At 40.2% G+C, this 13,233-nt stretch overlaps 1 protein-coding gene across 5 annotated transcripts in view; it reads left to right on the top strand.

The window, feature by feature from the left end:
• The window catches only part of tfb1m (transcription factor B1, mitochondrial), a 67,793-nt gene that overhangs the window by 35,655 nt on the left and 18,905 nt on the right, over positions 1–13,233 (top strand). The gene's annotated exons all lie outside the window — the stretch shown is intronic.

The following is a 13,233-nucleotide window of genomic DNA, read 5'->3' as shown; positions in this document are numbered from 1 at the left end:
ACATTCTGAGGATATAGCTTTTTTTGCCTTGATTGAAGTGTTTTCCAGTTTTGCCTCTGGATCATCTTAAGGTTTTTTAAGCTTTTAGAGAAATTGATCAGTGTGATCTTGATTTCCTACTTTATGGATTGCTATATGCATTGCTTCAGAATGTTTACAGAATTGATTTTTAGTTCTCGTATTTGTCACTGATGAAGCGGGTGTGCTTTTCCCTCATCTCTGATCTGGATACAGCTCATTTTTGAAGGGATGTGGTTTTATCCTTGTAGTTTTCCCATGAGAATGTTGTTAGTGTCGGAGTTGACAGTCCATGAGATTTAATGAATAAACTTAAAGAATACTATCATCTGGTACTGTTACTTTAACATAGCTTATTAGTAAATTACATAATACTGTCTTGTTGCTTATTTCATGGAAATGAGAACAACACTAGAGTTAAATAGATAAACTCTCTTCAGTCTGTGCAAGAAGAATCTTGCAAAATAAATCTGTAACCATGGCAGTTAAAAACAAGGGCTAAAAAGGAAGAGCACTTACATTACGAAAGAATGTGAAACAGTAGGCTGTCTCGAGGCAGGCTTTATTATTGAACATTGAGGGAAGGAAGTAGAATAAGTCTGAATTGGTAGGAAGGCCAGGATGAGATGTTGCACTAGTGTCTTGCTGCTTATTTGCCAATCTTTTTATTTCTACCATTTGCCCCATTTTTATGAACTTTGTGGTATTAAAATACTGTGGTGGAATTACAGTGGATTCAGTTTAATTGGGACACATTGGGACCACAACATTAAAAAAAAATACTGAATAACAAATTGTGTATTTAAATGAAATACAAAACAAATTCGAACACAATCAATACCGCCACGGTAGTATAAAACGGTGTTTTAGTTTCTAATAATTATCATGTTATTTTGAGTGACTGTAAATGATCAAAATTAGCGCAGACACGTAGTGCAGATAATAGACTGCCTTCATGCAACACACATACAAGTTGCTGGTGAACGCAGCAGGCCAGGCAGCATCTCTAGGAAGATGTGCAGTCGACGTTTCAGGCCGAGACCCTTCGTCAAGACTGCTGCCTGGCCTGCTGCGTTCACCAGCAACTTGTATGTGTGTTGCTTGAATTTCCAGCATCTGCAGAATTCCTGTTGTCTGCCTTCATGCAATGCTTTTGATAATTGCATCCATAAAATCTTCATTTTTATGATAACGTTCAAGATGATTGTTGATACCTTCAAATACTTCATAGTTCCTAACTTGTTGAAGTGGTAAAATTGCTTCATTTTCACCGCTGACCATTTCTGGCATCTCCAGGCCTGAATGTTTAAAACCACAGTGAGCAAAACAGTTCTGAATTGTCTTACTGCTCATTTCTCACCAACTATTAGTGACAAAGATCAGTGTTTTTTAAATACAAATGTACATAACTGATGATATTTCAAAACTGTTCACTCGAAGCACGGTACAGTGTCTAATGGCCACATACAAGTGCATATGACTAATGCTATTTAGCAACCACTTGAATACAGTCTCCTATCCCAATTAAGTGGTATAGTATCCCAGTAAATGAGGGGAATCCAGGCTATTTCTCTGATTTGTTTTTGTTCTTTAAGATTTATCTCAAATAAGTGGCTGTCCCAATTAACTGGAATCCATTGTATTTGGTAATTTTCTAGCTCCAGGCTGTCAGCAAATTATGAAAGAATGCTTAAATCTGTTTTATAGCTGGTTTCCAAGTTTATTCCAGTAAAATGGAAGGTTTTGCTGTCTGACTGTGACACAATGTAAACATGGAATATACTTCTGAGAAAGTACTACCAAACCTGACGAGGTCCAATCTCCTTTCCCCAGTCCCCTGTGGAATACAGTATCACACCATGCCTCTTGCTCAGAGAAAAACTTGACAACTCAAAGATGCACCCCACTCTGCATGAAATCCTTTTTATACTTCTGATTTCCGGATATCACTGCTTGACCTGAACAACATTGCAAATTTGAAACTGCTGCCTGAGAAGCAGGCGCCAAACCCAAGCAGAGTATGCCATTTACTTCTGTACTGGGTATCGCACCCTAGTGCCTACATTTGGGGGGGGGGAGGTGTGGTTATCTTGATACAGTGCTTGAAGATAAGCTTTGTAAGAGTGTTAACATTCCCCATTCACTCCCCTTGCTGAGTTAAATTTGAAATCAATACCTCCCATCCTGGATTAATCACCTCATTTACTCCCTCATCTCAACCTACTAATATCAAATTAAACTGACCTAGATAAATTACTGAGCCAAAAGGGTACAATTTTGTTCAATCCAATACGAACTTGAATGTTCCAGCAGAACAGTTATCTGACCTGAACCTGGTACATGCAGTCAGGTCTTTTCCAGTCTGTTTTGATAGTCGAGCCCTAAAAGACACTCCTCAGCATGCCAGGCAGTTTTAGAGGAGAAAGAGAAAGAACAGGTGTTTCAAGTTGATTAATGTTTATTGCCATCAGACTGTGCTTAAACATTGCTTTGGTCTTGTGAAGTATGGGCACCGATTGCTTTGTTTATTGAGGAACTGCATATGGAATTGGACATTATACAATCAACAGCAAAGATCCCCAGTTTTGATATAATGATGGAAGGTCATTGATGAAGCAAATAATGGAATTGATATCCCGGGGCTGGGATAATTGACCTCCAACAACAACAGTTAATCTTCCTTAGTGCACGGTGTGACTGCTAGCAAAGTGTTTTCTATTTTGATGCTTAATGACTTAAGTTTTTATATAGCTCATGGATTTCACATTTGATCAAATGGTGCCTTCATCTCTATAGCAGGCATTCAACATGGAAACAGGCTCTGCTGTCCAACTCATAGATGCCAACTCTAAGTTGTCCATTGAGTTAGTCCTACTGCCCACATTCAACCCATGCCCTCTAAACCTATCCAAGTACTTCTCCAGATGTCTTTAAATGTTGTTAATCTCTTTCTTGTTGCTCATACCAAATGCTTTTAGAATGAAGAAGCTGCTCCCGATGTTCCTTTTAAATCTGTCACCTCTTAAAGCTATACCCTCTTAGTTTTGGACCCTCTCCCTGGGAAACAGACAATGTGTATTCACCTCGTCCTTCCTGGATTTTGTATATCTCTGTCGGATCACCTCTCAAGCTCCTGCGTTCTGTGGAATAAAGTCCTACTTTATACACAACCTCTATTTAGAATTCAGTTGTCTAATTCCAAGCAACATCTTGGTAAATCTTTTGTGCCCTGTTTCTAATTTAATAACATCTTCCCTATAGCTGGGTGACCAAAACTGTACACAGAACTCACCAACATCTGATTTAATTACAAAGTAAACTTCCCAACTCCTCTACTCAGTGCCCTAACCGATGAAGATCAGAATGGCAAACACCTTCTTCACCACCGTATCTACCTGTGAAACTGTAACTCTTTAAAATTTATCTCTGGCTCATGTTTGGATTAAGCGTGTGATGAGGTCTGAAGTGAAACAGTCCTGGCAAAAGCTTTACTGGTCATTAATCAGTAGGTTGTTGATGAGTTCCTTGATTGCATTATCAGTGAGAGTTAAGCCATGGTTAGCTAGTTCATTATTGTATTGCTTCTTGTGAACAGAGCTTGGCTGGCCAATGTTCCACATTGTTGGATGGATGCCAGAGTTATTAATGAACTGGAACAAGATGCTATTTTTCACATCACTGATCATTTTAAACACTTGCAGCAAGCAGACACAGACACCCTGCTGCTGTCTGTTGATACAGAAGGGAATTCCTTCGTCCTTGAATAGAGGACCCATGGTATTTCATGTGTGCAGCCATGAACTACGGGGTCCAAGATCTGGTTGATACCTTGGTTGTTTTGGAAGCTCAAAGGAATACACCAAAACCAGCCATATTTGACCAGTCTTCAACCCACAATATGGCGCCTTAAAGAACAGTCAAAGGTTGCACAAAATACTCTACTTGGGGGTGTCGTTTTGAAAAAAGCCCTTGGGATGAAATTTTGTTTAAGAGATGTGTGAATATATCACAGACTGTTGCTGTCACCCATATAGTTGCATTGGGTTGGTTGCAAAAAGAAACTATGTTAGTTGTAATGCTGGGCTATTGCCAAATGCCACTCATGGAGCAGAGCAAACTGGACCCTCATTTAAACTATAACATCCCTTTAAATTGTAGATGCGCGGTGTTTCTTTCTTGGGTTCAGACTGATTTCCTGTGTTTGGTTTCATAAATGTTGCATAATATTGATGTCTGCTCTGCATGTAATCATTTGCACAGAAATATATGTTTAAATTTGTTTGCTTGGGCAAGAATTAACGGGTGATTGTTATTATACTAATGAATTTCTCCTTCCAAAATTTCCTGGTTACCATTTTATATTGTGAACCTCTTGCTTTTCCTTTCCCAACAAGGGTAAACACTTTGTCATTTTGATAAAACAGTTATTAATTTTAATAACTTGTATTGTGTCACATTTTATTTTCGGGATAAATCAGGCCAACCTGTTCATCCCTTACCGATGCTATGTTTGGGTAATTTTTGCAACCAGCCCAATGCCTCAGTATGGGTTTCACTAGTTATAATCCTTGCACCCACACTGCATGATCGAAACAAAGTTCCATAGAAAGGCTTCATTTTTTTTGCAAGGTGCCATCTACTTCAAATCATATAAAGTATGGCATATATATATTTCTTTAAGGGAATAATTTGGTTTTCATTTAATGTGTAATGAAATATTGTTTTGCAGAATCCTTTATTTAAGTAGCATTGTACTTATTTTACTGGTATTGTACTTATGTTACAACACCCTCAGATTAATATTTTAAATGTCGCTAAAGACAAATATTTGTTATCTGTACTTATCCAATATATGGCTTTTGACCTATTTCTGTTTGAACTGCTCTTTTTTGCTTTAGAAACTCAGTTTTTGGAACCTTCATGTGTAACGTGAAATATTGTGCATTTAAATCAGGTCTCCAATTTCTGAAACTTACTGAAAAGCTTTTATTAGAGTTTAGACTGTTACACACTTATTACAAGAGTTGATACTAAATGACTTCTACATGCAAGTTTTCAATATATACAACGGGTAAACTCCCAGGTAAACTGAGATGAACAATATTTTTGTTCGTTTTCCAAACAGCTAATTTTGTGAACTAATTATCCTTGACATACCTACTCATGTTCTTTTCACACGTAATCTTGCAGAGAATACTCTGTTTTGTGCCCTAAAGACAAAGGTTCAGGGAAATGCTCTCTTTTTGAAAGTGTGATGTTTTCTCTTTCTGGCTCCTTACTGCAGGATGTACAGAAAATTACCCCAGCAATTAAAGAGCATCCTGAAGAAATGCAGCCAACATATATTGCTCCTCCGGTTTCATATCTGTTTTCTTCTGAGATACTTGGTTTGAAGTGGTGGCTTATTAGCTCAGCCGTGAAGCAGGACAGTGGAACTAAACATAACACACTAGCAGTAATGAAACAGACACCTCCTGTAACAGCAGCACAATGTTTTGTGTGATTATTTCTTCCCCATCTTATGCACTTCATACCAGGCAAGGCAATGCTGATCCCCAGCAAGAGCGTTACACATGACAGAATCATCATAACTTTGAAAACTTGAATATATACAGGCTGGGAAAAGATGGAGAAGTTAAGTGTGCAGCTGAAGAGCCCTGTACTGTACCATGTGCAGTCCATCCAGAGACCTTGCATGTGTGTAGTTGCAGAGATGATATTTGAATTTGCTGAGGTATTTATTTTCCAGTTTGGCATCCCTGTGGTTGCAAGTATTCCTAGGAAAGCAAATAAAGACAGAGAGAGAGCAAAAGTCTGCAGTGCTGCTGAAGCCATTGTATTGTTCTTGTATCTGGACTCCAGTTCTCAATAGAAAGGAACAGAATTAATCGGGCTTTTCCTCTGCTCTGCTGAAGGGAATAATAGTTGTCACAAAAGGTGGATTAAAGCTTCAGTTACATGAAAAAATATGATTGTATTTAATAGAAATCAAAATCCTTACCTGTAGAAATTGTATCCAGCTTTGCAGTGATTGATTGTGAATAGGTTCAGTAATACTGCACTGACAGAGGTTCTAAGCTCAGCTGCCTGCATGACAATGAATTTACAAATTAGGGCGAATAGATCAATTCATGTGACATCACTTTTTTCCTTGGCAACAAGGCTGCCTGCTTTGAAAATACAAATTTGGCCAGTGTAACAAACTGTCTAGTTTATGATCTGAACTCTTTTCAAGTCTGACAATCTGATTGCGACTGTCCATTTATAATGTACTGTTGAGATATTTTGTCTTGTCTATTAAATGTATGGAAACTGCATTATTTTTGTTTGTATTTTTCAGTTATGAATCCAAGAAAATAGGAGCAGGACTAGGCCACCAGTCTGTTTGCTATGTAGTACAATCATGGCTAATCTATGTTGCCTCAACTCATCACTCTTTCAAATATTTGCCCCTCACCACCTTAAGTCTATGTAATATGGCCAGTAGAAACCACAAGTTTGCTTATTGTAGGAGCCATATATCTATTTTTGGTCTGTTGGAGCCATGCATCAATTTTCTGTCCGTATTGTTTCTGTGGTGCATTTATGATGTAATCGGTCATGTGAGTTGGGGTGTGGTAGAAGCAAATGAGTATAGTTTTGTATGCATGCTTTGTCTTAGTTGCTTAGTTTAATCTAGTTGAGAGAGGTAGCCACAATGGTTTTTTTGTTGACCGCTGATAAGTTATGCTGATTTAGTTTGACTGCTTACTACGCTAATTGGAATGCTGTTCAATCACTATTAGTACACTGTTTGAACACTGATTTAGTTCAACCACTTACTACTCTAATTGGAACACTGTTTGATCACTATTAGAACGCTGATTAGTTTGGCCGCTTAGTTACACTAATCGGGATGTTATTGGAATGCTAACGAGAGAGCTAACTTTGCTTAAATATGTTAGTTCAAACACTACCTTTGCTACTTCACTAATTGGAATGTTATATCGTTAATATAGTTTCGTAACTTTTTCATCGCTACAAGATCTTTGTCTTTGTAATAAAATATCGAAAGTACCCTTTTTGACTTTGGAACTTCGTTATTTTGAAGTGTGTCGTGCAGTGTCAGTTTCCTGGCTTAGTCTCTCAGTGGTTTTGGTTTGTTTTGAAGTAACCCACTACACCCACTTTTTACTTCGGTATCTGGGTGGAGTGAATATTGAGAATGAAGTTGGTTTCATCTATCACCACCTTGCATAATCTTCAGAATGAGTGCAGAATCTAGGTGATTGGAGAAGAACCATTTATTTTAACTACTTTAATTGAGAATACTAACACTTGATTATTTGGGTAGGTGAGACTTTTCTTCAGCTAGCTGTCATACATTAGAAAGAATGTGAAGACTTGCAGAAGGTGCAGCTGAGTTTTATTGGAATGCTGTTATGATCTTTTTATATATTCAAGGGATGTGGGCTTCACAAGCTGGTTCAGCATTTAATTCCTCTGGAGAAGGTGGTGAAGAGCTTTTTGAACTTCTGCAGTCCTTAAAATACTGGTATACTTACAGTGTTGTTAGGGAGAAAGCTCCAGGATTTTGACCCAACTGCGGTGAAGAAATGGTGACATGTTTCCAAGTCAGGGTGGTATGTGGTTTGGAAGGCACTTTTCAGGTGATGGTGTTTGCATGTTACTGCTGCCCTTGTTCTGGCTGGTAGAGACAGTGGGTTTGGAAGGTGCTGTCTAAGGAGTCTTGGTGAGTTGTTGCAGTGCATCCTGTAAATAGTACAAACCGCTGCTTCTGTGCATTGGTGGTGGAGTGAGTTGATGATTATGAATGGGATGGTTGTCAAATGAATGACTACCTCCTGTGTGATGTTGAGCTTCTTAATTGTTATTGATGCTGCATTCGTTCAGCCAAGTAGAAAATATTTCATCACACTTCTGACTTGACCCTTGTAATTGATAGTGGGCTTTCAAGAGTTACTAGCTAAGTATCTCACCACAGGATTCCCAGCCTCTGACATTGTGGCTACTTTAGTTCAGTTTCTGGTCAGTGGTAACCCACAGCATATTGATTGCAGTGGTAATGCCAGGGGGTGATAGCTGGAATTTCTCTTGTTGATTATTGCCATTGCATAGCACTTGTGTAGCTAGACAATGACAAATATTCCACCTATCAGTCCAGACCTTGATATTGTCTGGATTTTGTTGTATTTGGTTCTGGACTGCTTCATTCTATGAAGACTTTCAAATGGTGCTGTATTTTGTGGAATCATCAGTGAGCATCCCAACTTCTGACCTTTTGATTGAAGGAATGTTATTGATGAAGCAGATGAAGATGGTTGGGCCTTGACATTACCCTGAGGAATTTCTGCAGAGATGTCCTGTGGCTGAGATAACTGACCACCAGTCACCACAGCTAACTTCCTTTGTGCTAGGTATGGTTCCAACCAGCAGAGAGTTCCTCCAATTCCCATTGATTCTAGTTTAGCCAGGGTTCTGTGATGTTCAATCGAATGCCACCTTGAAATTGGGGGCACTGACTTACATATCATCTCTGGAGTTTAGATCTTTTGTCCGTAATGCAGTCTCCACAGCCCTGCAGAAATCAAGTGTAGATTGGGTAACTGATTTGCAGAACAACTCTCTTCAGTGTTCTGGGACCTTCCTGAATTTCTAGTCACATCATTTTAATGATCTGTTGCACACCGCTCTACCTGTTTTCTCCCTCTATTCCTTTTTTCTCCTCAAATCTGCAACTTAAAACATTATTGCTTTTTCACTTTTTCAGTTTTAATAAAGTTCCTTGAATTCGAACACCTTCTCTCTTTACTTCTCCTTGTCTAACTTGCTGGGCGCTACTAACGTTTTCTGCTTTTGATTTGGAATTCTGATGCCTCTCCTCTTTCCTTGTTTTGTGGAGAACAAATCCATCTTCTTTCGGATTTAGTAACTGAAATACTGCATCCTTTGTGCATTCCAAGAATTTCTCCTTGAGCACAATAGCACAGCAAGTGCCACAGTTCCCAAGGAAATGTTGGATTGTGAGTATCGGGAAAAATAATTCAAAAGAAGAGATCAGGGGCAGTCAGGACATTCTGAGCACCACAGTTCCTGAGGAGCTGTTGGATTGTCAGTAGCAGGAGGGAGACTTCCAAAGAAGAGAGTCAGGGCAGTTGGGACATTATGTACACCACAGTTCCCAAGGAGACATTGGATTGTGTGTAATTAGGCACTTGGCAAGGGCTAATAAAAATAAGCTAGGTTTCAGCAGAGTGGTGATTGTATGAGCGGGCCATTGTTAGAGTGGAGAGTTCAGGCTTTGGCTCAAGAGACTTAGGCAGGAAAGAGTGAAGGCTGTAGGTGTTTTTTTATTGTTCAGTTTTCTTTTTTTCTTATTGCAGTTAGAGCAGTGGGGATGCCAGGCAGAACAGCGGAAATCTCCTCTTGTGAGGTGTGGGAAGGCAGAGAGGCCTCAAATGTCCCTGATGACTACACCTCCAAGAAATGCATCCAGCTGCAACTTTTCTATAGACCGTATTAAGGAATTTGTGCTGGAGCTGGATGAACTCCAGATCATTCAGGAGGCTGAGGGTTTGATGGACAGTCAGGAGGGGGAAAGTGGATAGGCAGCCAGTGTAGTACCCCTGCAGCCATTCCCCTCAATAACAGGCATACTACTTTGTATACTGTTGATAGGAGGACTGTTGATAACGGTCAGTCTCTGGCACTGAGTCTGCCTCTGTGGCTCAAGCGAAGGGGTGATGGGAGATTCATTGGTTCGGGGAACAAACAGGAGATTCTGTAAATGAGAACGAGATTCCTTGATGGTATGCTGCTTCCTGGGTGCCAGAGTCAGGGACATTTTTGATTGAGTCCATAGCATTCTTAGTGGGAGGGTGAGCAGCCAGAGGTTATGGGCCACGTCAGTACCAATGACATAGTAAGGAATGGGGACAAGATCCTGCAAATTAAGTTTAGGGAGTTAGATACTAAGTTAAAGGACAGAACCTCTAGGGTTGTGATCTTAGGATTGCTACCTGTGTCACTTGCTAGTGAGGCTAGAAATAGGAAGATCATACAGTTTAACGCGTGGTTAAGGAAGTAGTGTAGGAGGGAGGGCTTCATATTTTTGGATCATTGAGCTCTTACAGGGAAAATGGGACCTGTACAGATGGGACAGTGTACACCTTAACTGGAGGGGGACTAATATCCTTGCAGGAAGGTTTGCTCATGCTGCAGAGTTACAGGGGCATGGGAACCAGAGTGCCAGATCAGGAGTGGTTGTGGGGAAAGATGTTGTTAAGCATACATAACAAGTCAGGAATTGAAAGGTTGAGTATGGTGGGCTGATGTTCTGGGATGTATATACAAGTCAAGTGAAGTCAAGTAAAGTATATTGTCATTTCGACTATAAGCTGCTGGTACAGTACACAGTAAAAAACGAAACAGCGTTCCTCCAGGACCCTGGTGCTACATGAAACAACACAAAACTACACTGGACTATGTGAGACAGCACAAGGCTACTCTAGACTACATACTTGCACAGAACTACATAAAGTGCACAAAATAGTGCAGGGCAGTACAATAATTTATAAACAGGACAATAGGCACAGTAGAGGACAAATTACAATATAATAATAAATGATGTAGATGTCAGTCTAGACTCTGAGTATTGAGGAGTCTGATGGCTTGGGGGAAGAAACTGTTGCACAGTCTGGTCGTGAGAGCCTGAATGCTTTAGTACCTTTTGCCAGATGGCAGGAGGGAGAAGAGTTTGTGTGAGGGGTGTGTGGGGTCCTTCACAATACCGTTAGCTTTGCTGGTGCAGCGTGTGGTGTAAATATCTGTAATAGCATGAAGAGAGACCCTGATGATCTTCTCAGCTGACCTCACTATCCGCTGCAGGGTCTTGCGATCTGAGACGGTGCAATTCCCGAACCAGGCAGTGATGCAGCTGCTCAGGACGCTCTTGATACATGCTCTGTAGAATGTGGTGAGGATGGGGCTGGGAGATGGAATATTGTAGGAAATGCAAGGAATATTGTAGGAAAAGCAAGCAAGCTTTGTCATGGATCAGCACATGGAATTATTACATTGTAGCCATCAGTGAAACTTGGTTGTAAGAGGGGCAAGACAAGCAGCTCAGTGTTCCAGGGTACCATTGTTTTACATGTGATAGAGAGGGAGGGATTAAAAGGGGAGGGATGGCATTACTGGTCGGGGAAAATATCACGGCAGTGCTCAGACAAGACAGGTTAGAGAGCTCGTCTCTCAGGCTATATGTGTGGAACTGAGGAATAAGAAAGGGGTGACCACATTAATGAAATTATATAGACCATCCAGCAGTCAGTGGGATTTAGAGGAGTAAATTCACAGAAAGATCATGCACTGTTGCAAGAAACAAGGTTGTGATAGTAGGTGATTTTAAATTTCTATAAATTTAAAATTTTATACTCCCAAACTGTAAAAGGATTGAATGGGATAAAAAAAAAATTCCATATATCGCTTGGGAGTCCCAAGCAATAAGAGAGCTAGGTGGGATAGAGTTTGTCAAATGAGTTCAGGAAAGTTTTCTTAATCAATACATTGATTAAGGTCCTAACTAGAGAGGGTGTAATACTAGATCTCCTACTTGGCAATGAGACAGAGTAAGTGACAAAAGTTTGTGTAGGGGAATACTTCGAATCTAGTGATGATATTGCCATGAGTTTCAAGATAATTATGCTGAAGGATAGGTCTGGTCCTTGGGTTGAGATTCTAAATTGGAAAAAGGCCGGTTTTGGCATCAGAATGGATCTGGCAGGTGTGGATTGGGACAGGTTTTCTGGCAAAGGTGTACTTGGTAAGTGAGAGGCTTTCAATTGCTAATGTTGTTCCATTGTTCAAGACAGGAGCCAGGTATAATGCTGGAAATTATAGACCGTGAGCCTCACAATGGTGGTAGAAAGTTACTGGAGAGAATTCTTAGGGATGGGATTTATGAACATTTGGAACAATGGTCTAATTGGGGAGAGCCAGTTTGGCTTTGTTCGGTGCAAATCGTGCCTTACTAACTTGATTGAGTGTTTTGGAGGTGATAAGAGGTAGAGCTATGGATCAGAATCAGATATCATAAAATTTGTTGTTTTGCACCAGCAGTATATTGCAATACATAATAATAAAAACTATAAGTTACAATAAGTATATATAAAAAGAAAATTAAATAAATAGTGCAAAAAAGAGGGAAAAATACTGAGGTAGTGTTCATGGGTTCATTGTCCATTCTGAAATCAGATGGTGGAAGGAAAGGAGTTGTTCCTGATGCGTTGAGTGTGTGTCTTTATTTCCTTGATGGTAGCAATGAGGAGAGGGCATGTCCTGGGGGGATGGGGGTCATTAATGATCAGCGCTGCCTTTTTGAGGCATCGCTTCTTGAAGGTGTCCTGGATGCTGGGGAGGCTAGTGCCCATGATGGATCTGGCTGAACTTAACACTTCCCTGAGTTTTTAAGGGGTGGCTTCTCCTTACCAGATGGTGATGCAACTGCAAGTGTTTTTGGTGACATACCAATTCTCCTCAAACTACTAATGAAATATAGCCACTGCTGTGCCTTCTTTGCAATTGCATCGATATATTCGGCAATATATTAGATCTTCAGAGATGTTGACACCCAGGAACCTGCAACTGCTCACTACATGTTGTTCTTGTTGCCTATATATGGATTTTAGTAAGGCATTTGACAAAGTCTCTCTTGGGAGGTTCATACAGAAGATTAATTTGCATAAGATCAATAGTGAATTGGCCATTGGGATTCAGAACTGACTTGGCCATAGAAGACAAAGGGTGGTGGTCAAAGGGACATATTCTTGTTAGACGTCTGTGATTAGTAGTGTTCCACAAGGATTTGTACTGGGACCTCTGCTGTTTGGGATGTCTATAAATTACCTGGATGAACATATAAATAGGTGGGTTAGTAAGTTTGCAAATGATGCAAAGATTGGTGGTTCTATGGATAGATAGAAGACTGGCAAAAAATACAGCGGAATTTAAGAGAAATGTTGATAGGTACATGGATAGGAGGGCTATGGTCTGGGAAGAGGGTCAATGGGCTGGGTAGATTAGTAGTTCAGCATGAACTAGATGAGCTGAAGGGCCTGTTTCTGTGCTGTAGGGTTCCGGGTAGTGGAGCTGTTGTCTCACAGCTCCACCCAAGACTATTCCTGACCTCCAGCGGGCCTAAGTGGAGATTGTCTG

The sequence above is a fragment of the Mobula birostris genome, chromosome 8 (assembly GCF_030028105.1).
Source record: "Mobula birostris isolate sMobBir1 chromosome 8, sMobBir1.hap1, whole genome shotgun sequence".
In the NCBI taxonomy this organism is placed as follows: Eukaryota; Metazoa; Chordata; class Chondrichthyes; order Myliobatiformes; family Myliobatidae; genus Mobula; species Mobula birostris.
This window is presented reverse-complemented; position numbering and strand designations above follow the sequence as displayed.